We start from the raw sequence: 21,021 nt of genomic DNA, 5'->3' as shown, positions 1-21,021 counted from the left end.
AATTTTTTTCTCGAATGTTTTGATCCATTGTTAAGAACATACAAGCAAAGTGTAACTAGAACCACTGAAATGGCTGATTAAGATGAGCTGTTTCTACAGTCCTTCAATATCATTCAGGAGCCTCATGGAACTGAAGAAGGACTAAATGTCAGAGGTTTGCCAGTTTTTTTCCAGCTATGTCATATATTCGCTCTAATAACCATATTGTTTCTTCACATACTCTGCAACAAAGGGACAATATTGAAGGGAACATAAAGCTTAAAAATGCAATATTGAGCAATCTTTCTCTTCAAAGCACCTTAATCACTCGTAAAAATGAATAAGCATATGCTCTTTTGCTTCTTTGTGCAAATTAATTGAAGATTTGTTTGTTTGCAAAAAATAATGCAACTTCAGTCTAGAGAAATTCATGCTGATGTCACAATTTCCTTAGGTAAAAAATTCATTTATGGTACTGTGTGCTCCCAGTCACCTGAATACTCCTGCTTAGAAATCAGAGACATTACAGAGTGGGTTCCCAGGTTGTCACTGAACTGATAAAGGCTGTGAGCAGAGAGTTGACTGGTGTTACAACTCTGTAGCAATAGCACAGAGTAAATGAGCTCTCCAGACATACAAATACTTACATTGGTATCAAACAAAGAATTAGAAGTGGACAAAGCTTCACAGATCCTTATTCTGGAGTCTGACAAAGGAAACCATTGACTTCAACAGAGAATGTTTCTCTATCAAAGGCATAGAAGGATGCGGCTTAAAATTTGTAATGTGTCTTCAGATGTTCCCCTTTTTAAGTAGAAGTAACAATGAATAAATTACTATGCATATTTTAGACTATATTGCCCTTAATGACATTTTCATTACACTGTTTACTTTTTATTTTTATGCTGGTCACCACTGAACTGGCAGAACAGCTTCTTTGTGAGAGTTGAAACAGTGTATTTTCAATGAAAATGGAATAAATTGTTCCATTTCCTCTTCCTCATCATCTAGCATCTGCTCTGTAGCAAGCAATGCTGTGCCCATTCCCTCCAGCAGCTGGAGCACCACTCAGGATGCTGGAGTAGGGTCTGAAAAGGGAGTGGCACCTTACAAAGAGCTGGAAAACGTTGATTTCTGACTCAAAATACATTTCTCATACACAGGGCATGTATAGTCTGGCAAAGAGAAAGGAAATTGTTCCCCTGGCTGAAATGGTCCAGCTTGTTACTCCAGAGAGTAGAGAGAAGGGGGAGCACTGAATAATGCACTTCTTTAAAACCCACTAATATGCTTCCCACTAAAAGCTCAGGAAAGAGAAAGCCACATCCCTTCCTAATCCACACAGGACTATATGCAATGTCTTCTAGGCATAACTCTTGGGAATTTTACACAATCTTGACAAGGTCAAAAATTATTCAAATTTCCTTTTTAAAGTAATCCACACTGCTATGATTCTGCAAGAGGCTCTTTTTCTCATTGTTATAAATTATTGCCAGTGTCCCTACTAGCACCATTACTACTACACTATATTGTATTTCTATTAAAAGTAGCAGTGCATAATAAGTGCTGTCTTTATTAATTTGATGAGATTCTTCTGCCCAGACTCTTCAGATCTGGCTCCAGAGAAGAGTTTTCTGATGATGAGGAAACAACACACGTTGTTGCTGTTTGCTCGCAAAACCAGTAAGGAGCCCTAAGCAGGAATCTACCAAGATTGAATCCCATAGACGCCTCTGAAACAAAGCATGCTCTGTGTACTGAGTCTGCATCCCAGATAAGCTGACAAGTTGATGATGCTTGTTACATCATAGTTAGTCAGCTACAACACAACTGCTGTTACATCTGCTTTGGACTGGGGTAAGCGTGGGACTTGACCTGGGTGACTCGACCTGGGTGAATTTTGTGCAGACCTAGTTTCAGTGCACAGCATCTGCTAAAGAGTGTAGAGGAGAACAAAAGACAGCAGTTTGCTTGTTTTCCAGCTGCAAGTTATGCTCCTTCAAAACAAGTTTTTGTTTTTCTTTTGAAAAAAGGCCTGACAGCAAGAGAGAAATACAATACTCGAAAGGGTGGGATTTAAAAAGATGTCGCCTGTTTAGTCCTGAAAGGCATGCATAATGTTTATACTCCTAGATTTCCACACAACTTAGAAGGTGTGAAATAAAATACCATGCATCTCCCCCATAAAGAAGGCAAATTCAAGTAGTCTTATGATTTTTGCCATTGAATGTTTGGAAAAACCAAAAGTTTTCTGAGCTGTGGTATTTCCCCCTGATTCACTTATTAAATGCCTTTCACATTGTTCCCCCCGCTTTCTCCGGCCCCTAGTCCTGGCCACTCCCTCGGGCTCTCCCTATTGGTTCCTGTACCCCAACTCCGCCCATGTACCACCCCTGCGATCTGACAAAACGCCCCTGCACCCAGATCAGGAGGTCTCTCTGCCTCAGGAAACCTCCTGGAAGGGATGCAACATTAAAAGTCCTCTGAGGCTGCCACGAGGGTCCCTTCTCTGCCTCCTTTGCTATCACTGTGTTGCAGAGCCCAGCTAGCCGGAGCAGGAGCTCAGGGAAGTCCAAAAGGACTACGGGAGGGCGGAATGGCTGCCCTGCCCTAAGCAGCCCCGCTGAGCTCCCAGGGAAAGCTGCAGCTTGCTAAACCAAACCTAGCACTGCAGCAGTTTTCCTCTGACTTTTTCATCTTTTTCTCTTTGTTTTCCTCAATAAATGAACAAAACTGAACGTATGACAAACTTGCAGGTCCCTGTTTTGCTGAGTTCTCTTTTGCATATTGTGTAACATCTCCATGTGGATCCAGAAATAGTTTGATTAGAGGTAACAGTTTTCACTAATTCAGAGATTTAAAGGCCCGTAGACCAGCTCCTGAGATAAAGAGTAGTGATGTCCTTTACATACTACAGAATAAAAATATTCCTTCATCTTCTTCTCCTTTTATCTTCCTCTCCTCTTCCCTCCACCTTTCAAAATTCATAACCCTACAGAGGTCCTAACTATTTTGTTAGGGGGGTTTTTTTTGCCAGTCGTGCAGTTTTCTTGTTCTGCAGCTAGTGGGAACAGGTTGTAGGCACAGGAGAGGCTGGACAACCATCCATCAGAATTCAGGCAATTTTGGTCTGCTTGTAAAAGGATGGATTTCAGAAACACATTAAAGAAGAGCTCTTATATAAAAGTACATTTTACCAGACAGATAAAATGGGTCAAAATATGAATTTAAACTGGCTTTTTTCTTCCTATAAAGATGACATCCCCTCATTCAACTTACATTTTGTGTTTAAAGGAAACATTGGAAATTTCCGCTATTTGTTTATCTTTACTGATAAATGGGCACACAAAGTGCTATACTTCTGTACTTACCCTTTTTTCATGGCATAAATTAAAAGTAACACCTCACTTTAAAAAACCTTAGATATATGATTTGGTCAGCTCTCTACTATTATTTAGGACAAACAGATTGTACAAAAAGCCACTCAAGGCAGGTTTCACCTTCCTCTCACACCCTTCAACACTGTTCCTGACATCATGCAGAGTAAAGGAAGCTGTTTATAGCCCAAACTGCTGTAACAAAAGCCAGACATGGAGTATCTGGGATACAATCTGCATGTGGGGGTGTAAGAGCTCCAAGCTGAATTTAAGCAGAGGAACTATGGCAGTGGCTGATCAGATACTTCCTGTGTGGTACTTAGCACGACACCCAGTCATGGCAAGGCACGTAACTCAAAAGTGAAAGCAAATCAGACACTTGCAATTAAACCCAAATAGGAAGTAAGACCTGAGACTCAACACTCTACCCACAACTGCACTCTCACTGTATTGCTGCATCCACAAAACAGACATGTGCAAGATGGGGACTTAGGAAGATCCGTATATGCCCTGGAGACACAAATAGTGCATTTAAGCATCTCATGTGGACTGCTTTTAAAGTAATTATTTACTCCATAGAGACTTCTGTGTTTTTACTAATAGGAAAATGAGTGGCCATACTATAAACAGATTGTATAAAGACCATATTGTTCTAGTTTCCTAAATAGATCCTAAAATAACTTGGACACCTCAGTTGTAACCTTTCTTAAAAGGCAAGTAGCCTTTGATGTGAACCTTTAATCATGAGCAGAGTACAAACTACTCTGGGGTCTACCATGAGGTAGGCGTTCAAAGTGTCAGAGCACTAAGTAAACAATATTCATTAAATCCCAAATACAGGTAATGTCCAGAGAAAACTCAAGGGAAAACTAATGTCTGTCACATGGTGTACAAGCTGTGTTGACTTACTGACATGTAGACCTTAATAATTTTCATCACTAAGGGCACTTATATTTATTTCTGCTCAGTGACACCATTAACAGCATGTTGGTAAACCTGTGGGTCTTTTAGTTTTTTAAGCATGTCCAGAATGAAGATTTAGATTTTCTATTAAGAGGGAGGAGACCATTTTGCCTGCCTTATGTCATGCTTACCTATGTCAGCCAACACAGGATATTGTTTTTCTTTCACTGGTACTCATTAAAATGCTTCCATTCACAAATATATGCAGATAAAGTAGTTATGATTTTTCTACAGGCGACATTGTTAGAAACCCTCCTGGAGTCTTGGCACTACCCAGAAAGTAGGAAAAAAAAGCTAAAGTCCCCAACAGGAGGCTCCTCCTTGCATTGCCCCTATACACTATTCACTGAAAGTAGTCACATTCCTTCAGATTATGAAAGGGAAAGGCTGGCAAAAAGCCCAAAACCCAGGCACACAATTTAACATGTTTTCTTGGAAACACATCTTTTGAGTGAAGCAATGATAACTGAAGAATTGGTTACATTAATTGATGTTTGATAATTTCTGGTCAGTATTTATCCTTTTATCAGTATCTCTGTGCTGACTTTAATCTCTTCTCTGTTGATTTTGAGATGTAAGTGGGTATTTTTCAAAGGAAGTTGTTCTCTAAAGGAATATCTAGAACATCAAGGAACACACATGTCTTACCAGGTAGATCTGCAAAATCCATACTCACATCCACAAAACTTGTGTGCACTACCACGAGTCTGAACAAAAGCATCTTGTGATGGGTGGAGGTGTACACCTCAAACAGGAAAAACATTTTGTGAAAATGGGTTGCCTGTGGAAAAATTCCCTGTTCATAGTTTTCAGTATTTAGAAATTGTCAGAATATTGGACTATGTTATGGAATTTCTGGTCAGAAGAAACTTTGTGAGATATTTTAATTCCATCAGGAAAACAAAGAGGGTGTCTTTTGAAAAGGTCAAGATTCAAAGGAAATCTTTCAAAATTCTAAATAAGGTGGTTTATTCAAAAGAAAATAATTTTTTCTGTTTGTTTGAGGCAGGGATAGTTAATTTTGGTATTTGTTTCGAGTTTTTCAGGACTTTGGGTTTTGTCCCAACATTAGATCTCCAGCTCTCATGATTGAAATGAATGAAATTGAAACCATCCTCTAAGTATAGAAAAGTTCCCTGGCTTCTGTCAGGTTAGACCAGATATCTACAATTTTCACCTAAAAATAGAAAGAAGAGGACTGAAACGTTCATTGTGGTGTAGGCATATGTCCAAAAAGCAAGGAGCTGCATTGATTAAAAATACTGCAAGTAGAAGTGTGCACTTTTAGCCATTGGCATGCAAAGCTGTTCCAGTTTGGACTTTTAAACACCATGACTGCACAAGCCAATTAACTATCAATCTTCCTGAGACCTCAGCAGCACTTTTCCACCATTGAATGAGGTGGGGAGTGGATTTATTGGTGGTCCTGTTCACCAAATATCTTCTCTGAGGTGATAATGTCTTCAAAATTTCTATCACCATGCAGAAGGGATTTCAGAGTTAGACCCTCATTTGGAAATGGGAAGACAGATAGTGGAACACAAGCTTGAAAAAAATGCAGGTGAAAGAGAAACATTCAAACAGAGTTTCAGCCATTTTTAGCAAGTCTATTTATACCTCACCATATCCTTTGAAAACGTAAAATTCTAGTCCTAATTTATTAATGGAATGTGCCAGCACCAAGTTATTTTTAAATTTAGAATATAAATGGCCTTCATGAACTAGAGCGAGCAGGCAGCATTTGACATGAGTCTCAGAGCTAGTGTGAAATTTACTTTTAAATTGCTGCTGTCTTTCCAAAAATTATGCACCGTGAGCATGTGTCTTCACTCGTGTTAGCTTTTTCTTTATTTAGAAAACAGAACCGCAGGAAGTGCCACATAGAAAGGATCTTACCCTTGCTTGGATGTAAATAACCCTCTCAGCTTATTTCAGCTGTTTCTTCCCAGTTAAATTCAAGTTGTCAGAGGAATGTGATCCTGAAAATAAAATCAGAAATTTCAAGATATTTGTAAACATAAGAGGCAAAGGTTACTTGTATTTTATTTTATTTCCCAAGTTTTTTCTTCTTCTATGGCAAAAAGAAAGTGGGGACAGAAGAGAACTGAAACAAATAAATTGGAGAGGGTTTTTTTAGCTCCTGGGGACTCTTATTCCCAATATTAAGTGCAACAAAGAAAGTGTATTCTTCTGTAGAACTGTTCCTCAAAAGAACCTTGCAACTCAGTCTTCAGCCAGCTCAAATTATCTGCCCTGTTAACTTTTTCCAACATCTGTCCTCATCACAACTTTATAAGCCCATTAGAGGCATGCATTTGAGTGTTTTAGGGAAATCAGCAAATGATTTCCTATAAATAATTTATTCAATTACTTCAAAATTCTCAGCGTTCCTGTAAGGAGTGCCTGTCACAGAGCAATGCTGGTAAGAAACAGCAGCTTTCTTCCCTGGTTCCACCACCTGACCCAGGGCCCCTTCTACAACCCACGGAAAAGCTGCTGAAATTTCTCTGAGGTTTTTCTGAGTCCCTCTGCCATCTGAGTTAGAGGGAATTTTTCTAATGATTTGAGCAGAAACTGAACAAGATCCAGGGCCTTCCTGATCTGCTTCACCTTCTGAGAATAAAAAAGAAAACTGAATTGCTTTGTCCTTTAGCATGAGTTAACTTTGGGACAAAAAATGTGGCAGCCAAGAGTCTGAACTCACAAGCTCCTCAGAAAAGCAGTGTTATTATAAAGAATAAAGTTTTACAAGACTGAAGCATTGAAGGTTTTATAAAGGTTCGGTAAATGCTTTTTATACTGAACTTAGCTCTGTATTCTTATTTCAAGAATTTAGTACACATAAAAATGGTTTTAGAATAGCTGAAAGGATTTTTATCAATTTTCATTGGGTTAAAGGAAGGCTAAACTTTGAATACTTGTTTGTGTGAAAAATCCTCCAAGAGGACAAGGGGAATTGTCCTCAAGTTGCACTATAGAAGGTTCAAATTAGATATTAGGAAAATTCTTTTCATGGAAAGGATTGTGAATCATTGGAACAGATTTCCATCCCTGGAGGTGTTCAAAAGAAGTCTGGATATGGCAGCTGAGGACATGGTTTAACTGTGAACATGGCAATGGTGTTATGTTGAAGGTTGCACTTGTTGGTCTTAAGGGTCTTTTCCACCCTTAACGATTCCATGATTCTAAGAGAAGTTTTTGACTAGGGAAAAGGTTTGATACATGTTGATGTTTTGATACATAAAACATGCATTTGAAACATTTATGCATACGGGGATATTTACCGAGAAGGTTCTTCATAAATTGAACACATTGGATTCCCATACTGTGACCTCCAAAAGAACAAATTCCTGCTCTATTAGCACTCCTGCATCTGTCAGTCAAGCTCCTGCAGGGTCCTTGTGTTACTTTTGAGGTAAAAATCTCAGATAAGTCTTTTCCTTACCTTTGTCACTGAAATTTAAAAATAAATAGAATTATTAATTAAGATTAAATGTAGTAGCTGCATATGAACATGCTGGCAATTTATCTATCAATTTTAGCAGTGAGAATGTTTGAATTATCGCACCTCAGTGCCTGATAAACAATCAATGGACTTTATTTAATAGCTTCATCTCCAGTGCTAATTGTATCCATTTAAATTAAATCACTCTGATTGTTATTCCATGTAGTTATTTGGTGATATGAGACCTCTGAATAGATATTATTGATTTGGGGCAACCAGGCACCATCCATTACAGCTGTGAAGACAGGAATTAAATTTAAATAGTGGGCTATTATTTTGTGAATGTCTTTGTGGACAAATAGGGTAGCGGAAGCAGGATAATTAGGAACTTGCACTAATTTGTCTTCTTGATTTATAGGGATATGATTCCTGAAAATAAAATGAGGTCTACAAAGTAATCAAGAGAAGCTGGCAATAGGTAAAACCTTGTGACTCCTTTAGCAGAATGGACAAAGAGTCATGTGCTATCAGTTTTTAAAAGGTGTTTAGACAGCCAAAAGAACCACTTTGACACCTGATGAGATTTACAGCAGTGCCTAAAATGATTTTTAGACTATTGTATAGAAGCAGAGTAAAACAATCAAACAAACAAACAATAAAATAAAATAAAATAAAATAAATAAATCAATAAATACAAGAGAGACAGATCTGTCATTGCCCCAGATTATAACCACCATGCTGAAAAGAACCATACAAAAAAAAATTTCCAAGATGTGTGACAAAGATAGTTCATGTGCCATGTTCCTGAGTTGGTGAAGGTACAGAAACAACTACAGTTTTACAGAACATCTGAAGTTATAAGTAAGCTGAACAAAATCAATGCACTCATAAATCACTTTAGGCTGGATTCTAACTAACAGTTCTCATTTTCTGGATGTTCCCAAGGCAATTGACATACGAGTGCCACCTCATTTTGATCCCAGATGGCTAGAGAAAAATGGTATAACAGTGCAATTTAGATCTCATCCTTCCAAGGAGGATGCCTGTTACAATCATGAATTGTGGTTCCTGCCAAATATATCCCTGTACAGGCATTCATGAACTTTCTCAAAGTGTCCTGTGTGCTTCTGAGCAGAGAAGCCACTGATATAGATGCAAAAGTACTTTCTAAGCAGTAGAACAAAGTGTTTCAATGAACTGTGTGATGGGCCCTGGGAGGTGAGACTGAAACCTGACAAAGCTGTGTGTAAGGAGTCGCTGGGATCTGTCCCACAATGCCAAGGCAACAGAGTTCTAGGTGCGACTAGAGGCAAAACCCATGTTAAGCACAGAAATATAACTTTGAAACAGAGCAATGATCTCTGGGAACATCTTGGATAGGTGACAGTTGATAAGAATTTTGAGAAGATAAATCTCATACTGAGATCCTTTCATGCATTTGCCATCATGCAGGTCATCAGTGCTTTGCTTTTAACTCCGTAAGTCCACCTTCAAGGCCAGGCTCATGGACCCTGAAGACAGCGAGCCTGTAACAACCACTCAGGCATAACTATGGTTTTGCATGGGTGTGGAAGCCTGGATATACACAGTCAGACCATACAGAAGGTTGATCTAGGTTGGCCGTTCATGGCTAGTGTGCAAGCTGCCCTTAAAGAGAGCACATGGTAGCAAAGCAGGAGGAAGGCAGAACATGCTGTGTGCTTACAGACATACTACACCTTTTAGAGCTTCATGAAAATCAACCCTTTGGAAAGTTGTGGCGAATGAAGAATCAGCTAAAGCCTTCACTGTTGGTGCAAACCCCCATGCAACTTTCTATATTTACAGTAATTAATCTCACATGAATTATCTTTGATTGGTTTTAATTGCACAGTTAGACTGTCAACCAAAACACAAACATCTTATGAAATTCACTCGAGGTTTTAAAATGGAATTGATAAGGAATTTGACATTAATCTACATTAATCTGACATTAATCTATTCTCAGTGGTAAAAACAATGCCTATTAGCTAGGATCACTTTACTAGAAACCAGATGCCAAAGTTGTAAGTCTTAGTATCATCAACCAAAAAGCAGAGCTACAGTACACCACTGCAACACTAAATTAGTCCAAGAATGAAAAGATATAATTTCATTATTGACTTTACTTTAAATATAGAATATTTCCATTCTCTGATGCCTTTCAAACTTACTCTAAAAAGAAAAAAATTGTTTCTAATGTGGTTTTCCCAACTGCAAATATTTTGATTTTTAGCAATAAAAATGCCTGGCTGAGATTAGTGACTATTTATACAGAATCTGAAGGAGTACAAACAGAAGGCACAGTCCAGTTATTCTTTTGAAGGCAAAATTTTATTCTTTATTTTGCATCTTGAGGCACAGGAAAACCTTCTGTAGAGTAAAATGACAAAGTAACTATTATACAGCGGCTATTCACTGCATAAAACTTGCTCTGTCTGATGCCCAGTTCTGCTTCCCCCTGATGCTGATGTCATATTTTGGCACCAAATTACAGGAATCAAGATCAGCTTGGTCTTGACAGTATGCAAGGATGTCAGGAAAAGTGCTACACATCATTTGAGTATGAGAGAATGGGAACAGTGGATGGCAAGGAACTGAAGCTTTATAGTTAGGGATAGTTACTGCAAATCAAACAGTAAGAATTAATTTCTGATCTGTCATATGAGTAGATACAGTTCTTACCCAGTGGAGCCACCATCATTCCACTAAGACAGGGAGCAGGGAGCATGAACTCAAGCAGTGATATTTAGAGCAGAAAGACAAACTCCATGGCAGTATATTGCACAGTAAGGGGTTACAGGGAGCCTTTGGATGAGGAGTGCTGAAAGGAACCTACGGAGCTCGACCCAGTTGTTATTCTCTGAATGATGAACTTAATTGGAAAGCAAGATTCCTGGGGCATATGGGGCAAGAAATGATACAATTGTGGGATGTTGCTTGTTGGAACAGGAGAAGAAAACAGCTCTGATGCTCCAGAGGCAGAGATCTACAGTCACTTATGAAACAGAAGATCCTTCTGCTGAAACGGCGAGACAGGAGAGCCACACAGAAAGTGTGCACACACACGAGGTGTATCTGCTAATAGCATTGATTGTCTATATGTGACTTCCTTACAGCCTCTGAACTACTCCTGCAAGGCCTGGAGGAGAACAATCCATCACAAAGCTCCTCAGTGCACAACTGGTACTGCACTGGCAGAACTTCCACCAAAGTTTCCACACAGAAGGCTGAGGACCAACTGGAACCAGCACACATGTGCAATTGTTCCAGCCAAACTTTGCTTTTGATGTAGAAATTAAATACTAACCACTCTTCTCCTAGGCTGATCTCTGCCAAGCGTCAGCCTAGTGAGGATTTTTATAGCAAAAATGTATTCATTTCTGTGAGCTGAAGTTATATCATGTGTAGAATGAGTCACTTTTTACTAGTGCAGTAATACAGATCTACATTCTAATCACAGATTCCCATCTGGACCATTTTTTTGGGAATTTACCTTAAAATATTAAGCTGTTCCAGCCACAGTTTGGGTTTTGTCCTGTCCTGCTACATTTTACCCTTGTTCCCTTCCTTCCCTTTTTCCAATGAATTTGTTTCCCCCCATTTTGTCACCTGCTCAGGTGACAAACCTCTACATTTTTCTTATATTCTACTATTTTCCAGCAGCAAACACAAGACTGAGTTTATGAATCACTGGCAAACCCAGGTGTATCTTCTTCCTTTAGCATTTAGTGTTGTCTATCCTAAATTTGCTTTTTATTAACAAAAAAAACCTAGCATATAATTTCATTGCTTCAAGACACTCAGAATAGATCTGAATTAAGGAGGATCAACCAAGAAGTTCCAAGAAAAATCAGAAAAAAAACCCCATAAATCAGAGAACAAAGTTCTGTTGTTTCTCTAGTGTAAACTTGGTTGGCAGATTTGAGTGCTGGAACTTGTTTAGTTAGAGTCGAATAAGGACATTATTTTACCAAAATTTAATTTAAAAATTGACTATATAATCACAAGGGTAACATTTAAAGCTAAACTAACCCCATGCTTACTCACTAATGATTTTTATAAAAGGGAAAACAGCATTATGGCAACTCAAACACAAATGTTCCTTTCCACTTTAGACTACAAATAATGTGCCATTTAGCCAAAAGTGCCTTTTAGCCACTTATCTATGTAGTGTTGACTTAGATCAGACTAATCCAGAAAAAATAAAAGAGTTCTAGCAATTTCAGTATTCATGTATTTAAAGGTATTTTTATAATTTTTAGAGTCTGAATGAGAACAAATGCAGCAGATGGATAAACAAACTCAAATGGATGGTGATCTATGAATTATGAACCTCAGCCAGAGATAATGTCAGAATTTAGCTGACATTAAGTATCTCATGCTACCAATACCACTGTCACTAGCTTCATGACCAGACAAGCTACCTCTGTGATGAGGCAAAATAATTAAAGAAGAGCTATAAAGAAGACACTGCTGCAATTAAATCACTCCATTAGTAAGCAGTCAGCACACTAAGCAGTTAGATCATGCAAGGAAAAAGCAGTCAGTTTTACAGAAAAACATGTAAATCTGAGCTTTTTTTTTTCGGTTGAGGCCATTTACTTCCACAGGCTCACCAACAGCCCCACGCTCCAGCTTGAACATGGCATACATTAGTAGCTGATATTCACAGCAGTGGGTTAGCATACTTCTTATCATTTCTATGGGGGTAAGAAAGGCTTAGGAAGGAAAAAAATTGATTATTCCCTTGCATAATTACTTGGTGTTTGATTATTACACAAAAATTGTATAATGGGACAGCTCCCTGGCTACAGGGAAGGACAGCAGCCCCTCCAGCAAGGGTTCAGTCCCACAGTGCCAAAACAAGGCAAGCAGAAGAGATCCAGTGGCATTGCCTGGTTTAGTCCCTGGTTGTCAATCAAGCATGTTCTCTGTGAGAAGAGCAGGTCCAAGGGCAAGCAAAAAAGTCAACAAGGACAAGCACAACATAATCAAAATGAAGTTTATGCAAAGGCTGAACACCAAGGCTTCCTAGGCCAGCGGGGAGGGTGGGTCCATCATTCAGGTGGTGGCTCTTCTTTTTATCTTTCTGCTGATGGAGAAAAAGGGCACTCATCCACAAGGGACCATAGTCTGGGCATCTGTGCAGTCTTGGAGCTTATTAGGGAATAGACTTGTTTTAGTTATCTTTGTAAATTGATCAGCAAAATGGAATGTACAACTTTACATCCCAAACTTAGGTTAATATAGTGACTAAATGATTTGTGATTCATTCTTGTCCCATGCTATTTGAGCAAAGGATTAAAATAAGCTGTCAATATTTGGGCTCCTTTGCAAAACTAGAGTCAATATTTTTAACTAAGAAAATACTAGTGAGACAAAATGAAAAAGAAAATATCAAAAGGTAAATAAGGAATTCTTATAGCTCACTTCCTTAAAAAAAAAAAAAAGGAAAATTCATAAGAATTTACCTTATAACCAAGTTGGCCATCAGTGCTATGAAACCACAGCAGCTGGAAAATGCATTCCCCTTTCTGTGCACGTGGTTGAACCAATCATATCTCTGACTTACAGTGAGTTGAGAAGATGCTACATTTGAGAATACAGCTGTTATTGTTTTCAGATTTATAGATATACCTAGAGGTAATTGTAAACTATTTGAGCGACTGCCACAAGCTACCCTGAAATGACTGGCAGCCTTTCACAGCAGTTACTCAAAAGGAAGTTATAATCCCAGTACAAGCAGATGAACAATTATGGGAATACCAGAGATGTCTGGAAACGATTTTTGTTCGAAATTTTTCTAGCAGATTTCATTTGAAATGTAGCACTGGAAGGGGCCTCCTGAGTTACTGAATCCAATTTCCTATTATCACTGCTAGCAGAGTCAGAAACACCATGAATTTGGCAAGAGCTCAGTGATGATAAGCTGCCAGTCTCCCTGGCTTGGCATTCAGAGGGAAAAGCATAAGCAGGTAGCCAGTGGTGGCTGAATTCACTGAAAATTGCTACTGAAATGTAACAGTTTCTCAGGGCCTGGCAGGGAACTGGAATTTGCAGGGTTGAGCACCAGGATAATGGTGAGGGAGTCCTTCCACCAGGGGAGGGCTGAGACTGGCTGGGTGCCCAAGGGCTTGGGAGTTAGAAGATAAGAAGAACCTAGAGCTCCAGAACAGAGCTTAAGGCTTAAGGGATAAGAAATACCTATGCTACTTCTTAAAACAAATGAACTGATGAAAACAGCTCCTGAAAAGCCTCAGCTGTGTAACTTCCAAACCTTGAGGGCAGTTTCTGTCAATAGTCTGGTCCCTGAGCCAGCCTCACAGACTTCAACACTGAATTTTAGTCTCTTTGAGCTCAGAGCAAGACTGGTTTAGCTGAATCTTGAATGAAAGCCACAGTATATTCTCTGGGTAGGAGTCCGGTAAAACAACTTAGAGGATGATAACCCATCCATGCAAATTTAAATCAATATCTAGAAGTCTATAGTGAGAGGGAGTTCTTTGAGAAATGCTGGACCATAAGGACTTGTTTCAGAGCTGTGGAGCAATGAAAAGTTCCTCACCCTCAAGAGTAGTTCCCCAAAAGCAGTTGGGTTTCCTGAAGCTCTCCAACTGCCAGGCAATGGGAGGGAGGGACTGTTGTGTGTGTGGCCCTGAGAAGTCCAACTGGTGAGCCCATCAAAACTGAGGAAACACTGCATTTTCCAGGCAGCAATATGCTTGAAAGCCTTCTGAACATGCTGATAATGCTTTGTCCAACACCTCTGGCTAAGGCAAGTTTCCTTCCTGAGGTTGCACACAATGATTTTATCAGTCTGCCCCTCAGGACATAAAGAGACTGTCCTGGAAGAAACATCCCCTGACTACCTCCCTCAGTACAGGCTGGACCTAGATCCCAGTCTTGCTGCCTCAGAGCCACTCTGGTGCTGTGAGAAAAGAGGAAATTATTGAAACTGGATGAATGGCCATTTAGAAAGACTTTCTGCTTTGAGCACAGGGCACCAGGAGCAGAGTTACTACTTGCTGGAAGCAGAGCTGAATTCCAGCAGGCATCCAGCCCCTACAAGAGGTTGAGTCTCACTCTTATATCCTGTGTGTAATAAAAAGAAAAAAAATGTAATTAAACTTTATAAAACTCTTCAAAAATGAAAAAATTGTGATCTTCTTTTGACACTATCTGTCACTTTCCCCTCTGAACTGTCAGAGGACTCAAAATCTGTTCTCCACAGTAAGTCAAAAGGCCATCCCAAGGTAACTGGCAGACTTAATTTGATTAAAGGTAGAGTCTTCTCAGTTGTGTTTTAATTAGCATTTCATTTTCTTCCAATGAAAAAAGAGGAAATCTTACGTGTCCTTGAATGCAGAAAGAAAGTGTTCATAACATCTTGAGAGCTTCATTGATCAGTCTGTTTTCCTCAAGTGGTGCCATATTCCTCTGTTTTCATATGGAAATATACAGAAGCATAAACATAAATGGAAATATGCTTTATGGACTCAGGAAGAAAAGAATAACAACAAAAATTGCAGACCAAGCATTCAAGGACTTTATTTTTTTCTGCAGTATTGCTGTGCAAAGCAGTCTTGAAATCACAGCATAATCAGGGAAATATCATTTAGCGTAAATTGTCGTGTGACTTCGGTAAACTGCATATTTGCTAAAAATTATGGCTAAATAATGCAAAAAAGTCCCATCTTGTAAATAATGCATCGATCTGCTGATGGACAACAATCATCTAATACATCATTAGATAATGTGTCAGCCAACCACATAATTGGTGGACTAATGAATACGATAGTTCATATATAATTTACTCAAAGAAATATGCTTTATTTCCCAGATTTAAATAAATGATTCATCTAGATGTATTTGTTAGCTAATACAAATATCTTCTTAAGGTCCAAGTGAACAAGATCTTCCCACTGCATTTGAACACGGGCTCTTTAGAGAGTTTAGAGCATCACTGCCAATGGCTTTTTACTGGAAAAATGGCCACAGATTACAAATGTACCTACACGCTTATATATTTCCATAAATTCAAGTGTAAACCATCAGCTTGGTATTTTTCCCATCAAAAAGTCTCTAGAGTCAGCCCCACAACAAACTCCAATGTCTGTGGATAAGGGTCCAAATTTGAGTTGTTGCAAACCTTTATTTGAGGTCATTAGTATATTTGCACATGATTTCTCTATAAAATATAATCTCCACTTTTTGGCAAATGCATCCGATCCAAATGGAGACTTGAGCAGAACACAGGTAAAACTAAACAGCTTGGCTGAGCAAGCTGGACATTAGAACTGAGTCTGGCAAGGAATATCAAGGACAACAAAAGTGGCTTCTAAAAGTACATCAGCAGCAGAAGGAAGATTAGAGAAAATGTGGGGCTGCTGCTGAATCGGCCTGGTAATGGAAGACACAGAGAAGGAGGAATTACTGAATGTCTTCTTTGCCTCAGTCTTTACTGCTGAGGTTGGTCTTCAGGAATCCCAGACCTCGAAGGTAAGAGAGGAAGGCTGGAGAAAGGAAGACTTCCCCTTGGTTGTAGAGAGCTGGGCTAGAGACCAGCTAAGCAGACTTAACACCGATAAATCCTGATAAATCCTGATAAAATGAGCCCTGATGGGATACACCCGTGGGTGCTGATGGAGCTGGCAGATGCTGTTGCTCCGCCACTGTCCATCATCTTTGAAAAATCACAGGGAACAGGGGAGGTGCCCGATGACTGGAGAAAAGCCAATATTACTCCCATCCTCAAAAAGGGCAAGAAGGAGGATGCAGGAAACTACTGGCCAGTCAGCCTCACCTCCAGTCCTGGAACAGATCATTCTGGAGGTCATCACCAAGAATGTAAAAGAAAATAAGATCGTTGGGAGTAGTCAGCATGGATTAACCAAGGGGAAATCCTGCTTGACGGATCTGAGGATTGGTCATGGCATCTATTGGTCTAGCAGGATGGGTGAATGAGGGGAGAGCAGTGGGTGTTGTCTACCTCAGCTTCAGCAAGGCTTTTGACATTGTGTCCCAGAACATCCTGGTAGGTAAGCTCAGGAAATGTGGCTTAGATGAATGGACAGTGAGGTGGATCAAGAACTGGCTGAATGGCAGAGCCCAGAGGGCTGTGACCAGAGCTCAGAGGGTTGATCAGTTGAGCAGAATCCAGTTGGAGGCCTGTAGTCAGTGGTGTTCCCCAGGGATGAAGGCTGGGTCCGGTCTTATTCACTTGTTTATTACTTTGATGCCTTAGGTTTTAACTTTCATATTCTTCAAATCCTGTACTGCCTAGTGTGTAACTCTGAAGTTTCTTGTAGCCTGTTAATTTCTGCTCTCTCATGCTAGGTAGGCATAACAAAGCCTCTCCAGGCCTGCTCTCCAAGGACACTCAGACCGTCCTAGGCCCAAAAAGTATAAAGCAAAAGCCTCTAAAGGGAGGGGCAAGCTTGGGGAAACTACATCATTAACTATAGCTTTAATTGGAGAATTAACCCTGATATGAAAGTGTGAAGAACCCGCGATCTGTTGTCCATCTTGGGGTCCATCTTGGCAATAGCCTCTGACTCCCCAGGGGGTACCTTTGAAGGTCTTTCAAATAAATACCTACCTTTATTCCCTTACTCCTGTCTAGCCTCTGTGTCTAAGAAGCCTCTTAAGGCATCAACTTGTTTATAATTATTTACCTGGATGAAGGGATAGACTGCACCCTCAGCAAGTTTGCTGATGACACAGAACTGGGGGGAGTGGCTGACACACCTGAAGGCTGTGCTGCCATTCAGTGGGACCTTGATAGGCTGGAGATCTGGGCAGAGAGAAACATAATGAGGTTCAACAAGGGCAAGTGCAAGGTCCTGCACCTGGGGAGGAATAACCCCAAGTAGCAACACAGGCTGGAGGCTGACCTACTGGAGAGCAGATCTGCAGAGAAGGACCTGGGAGTCTTGGTGGATCACAAATTGACCTTGATCCAGCAGTGCCTTTGTGACCAGAAGGGCCTATGGTATCCCAAGGTGCATCAGGAAGACGGTGGCCCAGATGGTCAAGAGAGTTGATCTTCCCCCTCTAGTCTGCCTTAGTGAGGTTACATCTGAAATGCTGTGTACAATTCTGGTCTCCACAGCTCAAGAAAGACAAGGACCTACTGGAGAGGGTCTAGCAGAGGCCACAAAGATGATGAGGGGTTTGGAACCTTTTTCTTAGGAGGACAGATAGCAGGAGCTGGGACTGTCTAGTCTGGAGAAGACTGAGAGGGAATCTCATTAATGCATACAAATCTCTCAAAGGCAGGTGCCGAGTGGATGGTGCCAGACTCTTTACAGTGGTGCCCAGTGACAAGGAGTAATGACCATAAAAAATCCCACAAGAAATTCCTCATCAACATGAGGAAGAACTTCTTTACACTGAGGGTGGTAGAGCAGTGGAACAGATGCCCAGGGAGGTCGTGGAGTGTCCCTCTCTGGAGATGTCCAAAACCCACCTGGACATGTTTCTGCGTCACCTTCTCTAGGTGATCCTGCCTTGGCAGGGGGGTTGGACTGGGTCATCTGCAGAGGTCCCTTCCAACCCTAACAATTCTGTGATTATGTGACATTGCAGTGACAGCTGGAAGATCTGACAGGACTTGGGGAAGTGCAAGGTCTTCTCAATCCAAGGCCTCCTAAATTGCCTGGAAGGAGTGTCTGACTTGGTTAACTACAGGTTTGTAGGCATAAGTGGTCGAAGCAGGTCCAGAGCCCATGCACTTTTATTACTGTCTCCTGCAGCTGCTCTTTTTCTTCTCAAGAGCTTGCTCAGGAGACCCCAGACATTAAAATGCAGGGGACTCTTTCTGTGCTGTGGAGTCATGGGCTGCTTCAGGGTCCCTCCTGATCTTAGCGCAGAGGTGCACGGTGCCTTCTGCCTCCTTTTCCTAAAGATGAGCTTGCTGTGAAGTACACAAATCTCATCAACCCTTTCTTACCAAACCTCCAAACGTTGAAAAGACCAGTGATCTTTTGTGGGCCATTACTTAATATGCTGAGAAGCTTCAGTACGTAACAGAGAAGTTATTATACACCTTCCCTACCAAAAAAACCCAAACCCAAAACCAAAACAAAAAATACCCAAGAGTTCCTAAAAGTGCGATATTTTACTTGTAAACGGTGCTGATGGAATATTAGTCACAATATATTGTGCTGTCTTTTTTAAACTGGTTGAGCTCAAATGGGCTCAGACCTGCTCCTGCTGAAAGTGGTATGAAGCTAGAAAGGTGACATCATCCCTGTAATTGCTTATATGTATAATACAAAATTCCATCCACACTACAGTTTCACACAAAAAGTTATAAGGAGAATTAGGGATTCATAGTCAAAGTTCTGGAAATCAGCGTTATTTTAACTTTAAAACAACACATTTGAAATTAAATCTCCTCTGTTCAATCTAATTTCTCATTTCCTTTATACCTGAATGGATGCTCATGTGATGCCTTAAGTCACTTGATCATAGGTGTATTCCTTTGGAAAAATCTACTGCTGCTTCAACCATAAAGGATCAAATTTTAAAAACTTTAATTAAATTAAATCATTTATTCTCCTTCTCTGAATGTCTAAACCATTTTCAATAACACTGTAAGAATTCAATCTGAAGCTATTATCTACCATGGAAAATTTCTGTGTGAGATGATAATGTGTGGTAAGGTTATTAGTAAGTGAAATAAGCTATATATAGGTTCACAGAAAAGCAGATTTTAAAAAAAGCACTTTTAAAAGTGAAATTTCACACTTTTTGCTACGCTTTGTCTAAGACAAAACACATGCTACAATCCCAAAGCACTGGTCAGTGCAAATTGATGCACATTTTAACTAGAACAAGGCACTGGGTACCCATTAACTCCTCTTATTTTAATTTAGCAGTAAAAGCTTTCATTATAGCCATTAGACAAGAGAGAGACCTTTGGCATTAAAGTAAGAGAGAAAGCATATATAGAAATAAAATAAAAATTTAATTTACAGCACAGGGACTGGTAAATTCATATTAACAGAACCTAAAGACTTAGTTCTAAATAATTGAATCAGATTAATACGAATGGGAAATATATCAAAAAAACATACAAAAATCTGGAGGGAATTCATTTTAGAGCTCTGCAGATGGAGATGAACCCATGTTTAAATATATTTTTTTCCAGCTATGGCTTGAAGAAATAAACCAATGTTGCTTTCACAGCTCTTTGTATATTTTTGTAGCAATTAAAATTTCCCACTATTTCTTGTAATAATTGGTCGACAAAAAGGGCAGATAAATGTAAATGTTTGCGGGCACAATAACCTGTTCTTTTCTTCAATTTGAGAATACTCTTTTTTTTGTATTTTCTCAAATCTTAGCTTAAAAAAGAAAGTATTTTGGAGCAAACCTGGCCATTATTTTAGTGTCCGTTTAGAAGAATCATGAGTTTGTTACATTAGGTAATATGGGGGGGGAAGGGAGGGGAAGGAAGCAAAAATAATTAAGCATCCAATCCACATTAGAATGGAAAAAAGTTCCTCTGAAGCCTAGGCCAGAGCAAGTTAGGGTTTGTTGTTTTAATGTGATTCTTCTCCTGGATGTTCTGTGTAATTTTAACAGGAACAGGGTTTGGATAACAGGGCTTGGTAACAGTGTAGAGTGCTACATCTTCTTTGTTGTTTGCATGGTTTCTGCCTGGCCCCAGGATATAAAAGAGAAACATGCCAAGAGACAGAAGTGGCTGTCTATAAACCCCTATTACCTATCCAGCCCAAACACCATCGCATGGGAAGTGGGGTACCAAGGCTCCTCAGAGCCTTCACACCATCCTGGAGCCCGCAAGGCTGTCCAAAGCTGGGGATGGCAGTGCTTTCCCAGACTCTAGTATGCACCCAAACACCAACATGTACTCACATGTCAGATGAGAGAGTCAAACTCTGTTTCTGTCTTTCTCAGAAACGAGTTTTAATGAACCAAAAAGTCAGCCTCAATGCAACTCTTAATTCTTCTTTCTGCGTCCACATAGTGCTATGTAGCATAAAGGGCTTCTGACCCATGATCCAGGCTCCTCAGACAATATTTTTATTCTGCTTATAAAAATAGCACCTGTAAAGAAGCCGTAGTGAGCTCTGTTCATCTTGCTAGTTTAAGCTTTGCTATCAAACAGGACACACCTATTGTGTGATTCTGATATGGCAGAATCTGCTAAGAAATTCATCCTTCCATCACATCCCTCCTTGAATTTCAGCTTACAATGTAAATATG

This window comes from Corvus kubaryi, unplaced genomic scaffold (assembly GCF_017639235.1).
Source record: "Corvus kubaryi isolate FWS band 111438036 unplaced genomic scaffold, C.kubaryi_AGA036_p1.0 132, whole genome shotgun sequence".
Taxonomy (NCBI): domain Eukaryota; kingdom Metazoa; phylum Chordata; class Aves; order Passeriformes; family Corvidae; genus Corvus; species Corvus kubaryi.
The sequence above is the reverse complement of the archived record's forward strand: the minus strand, read 5'-3'. Positions refer to the sequence as shown.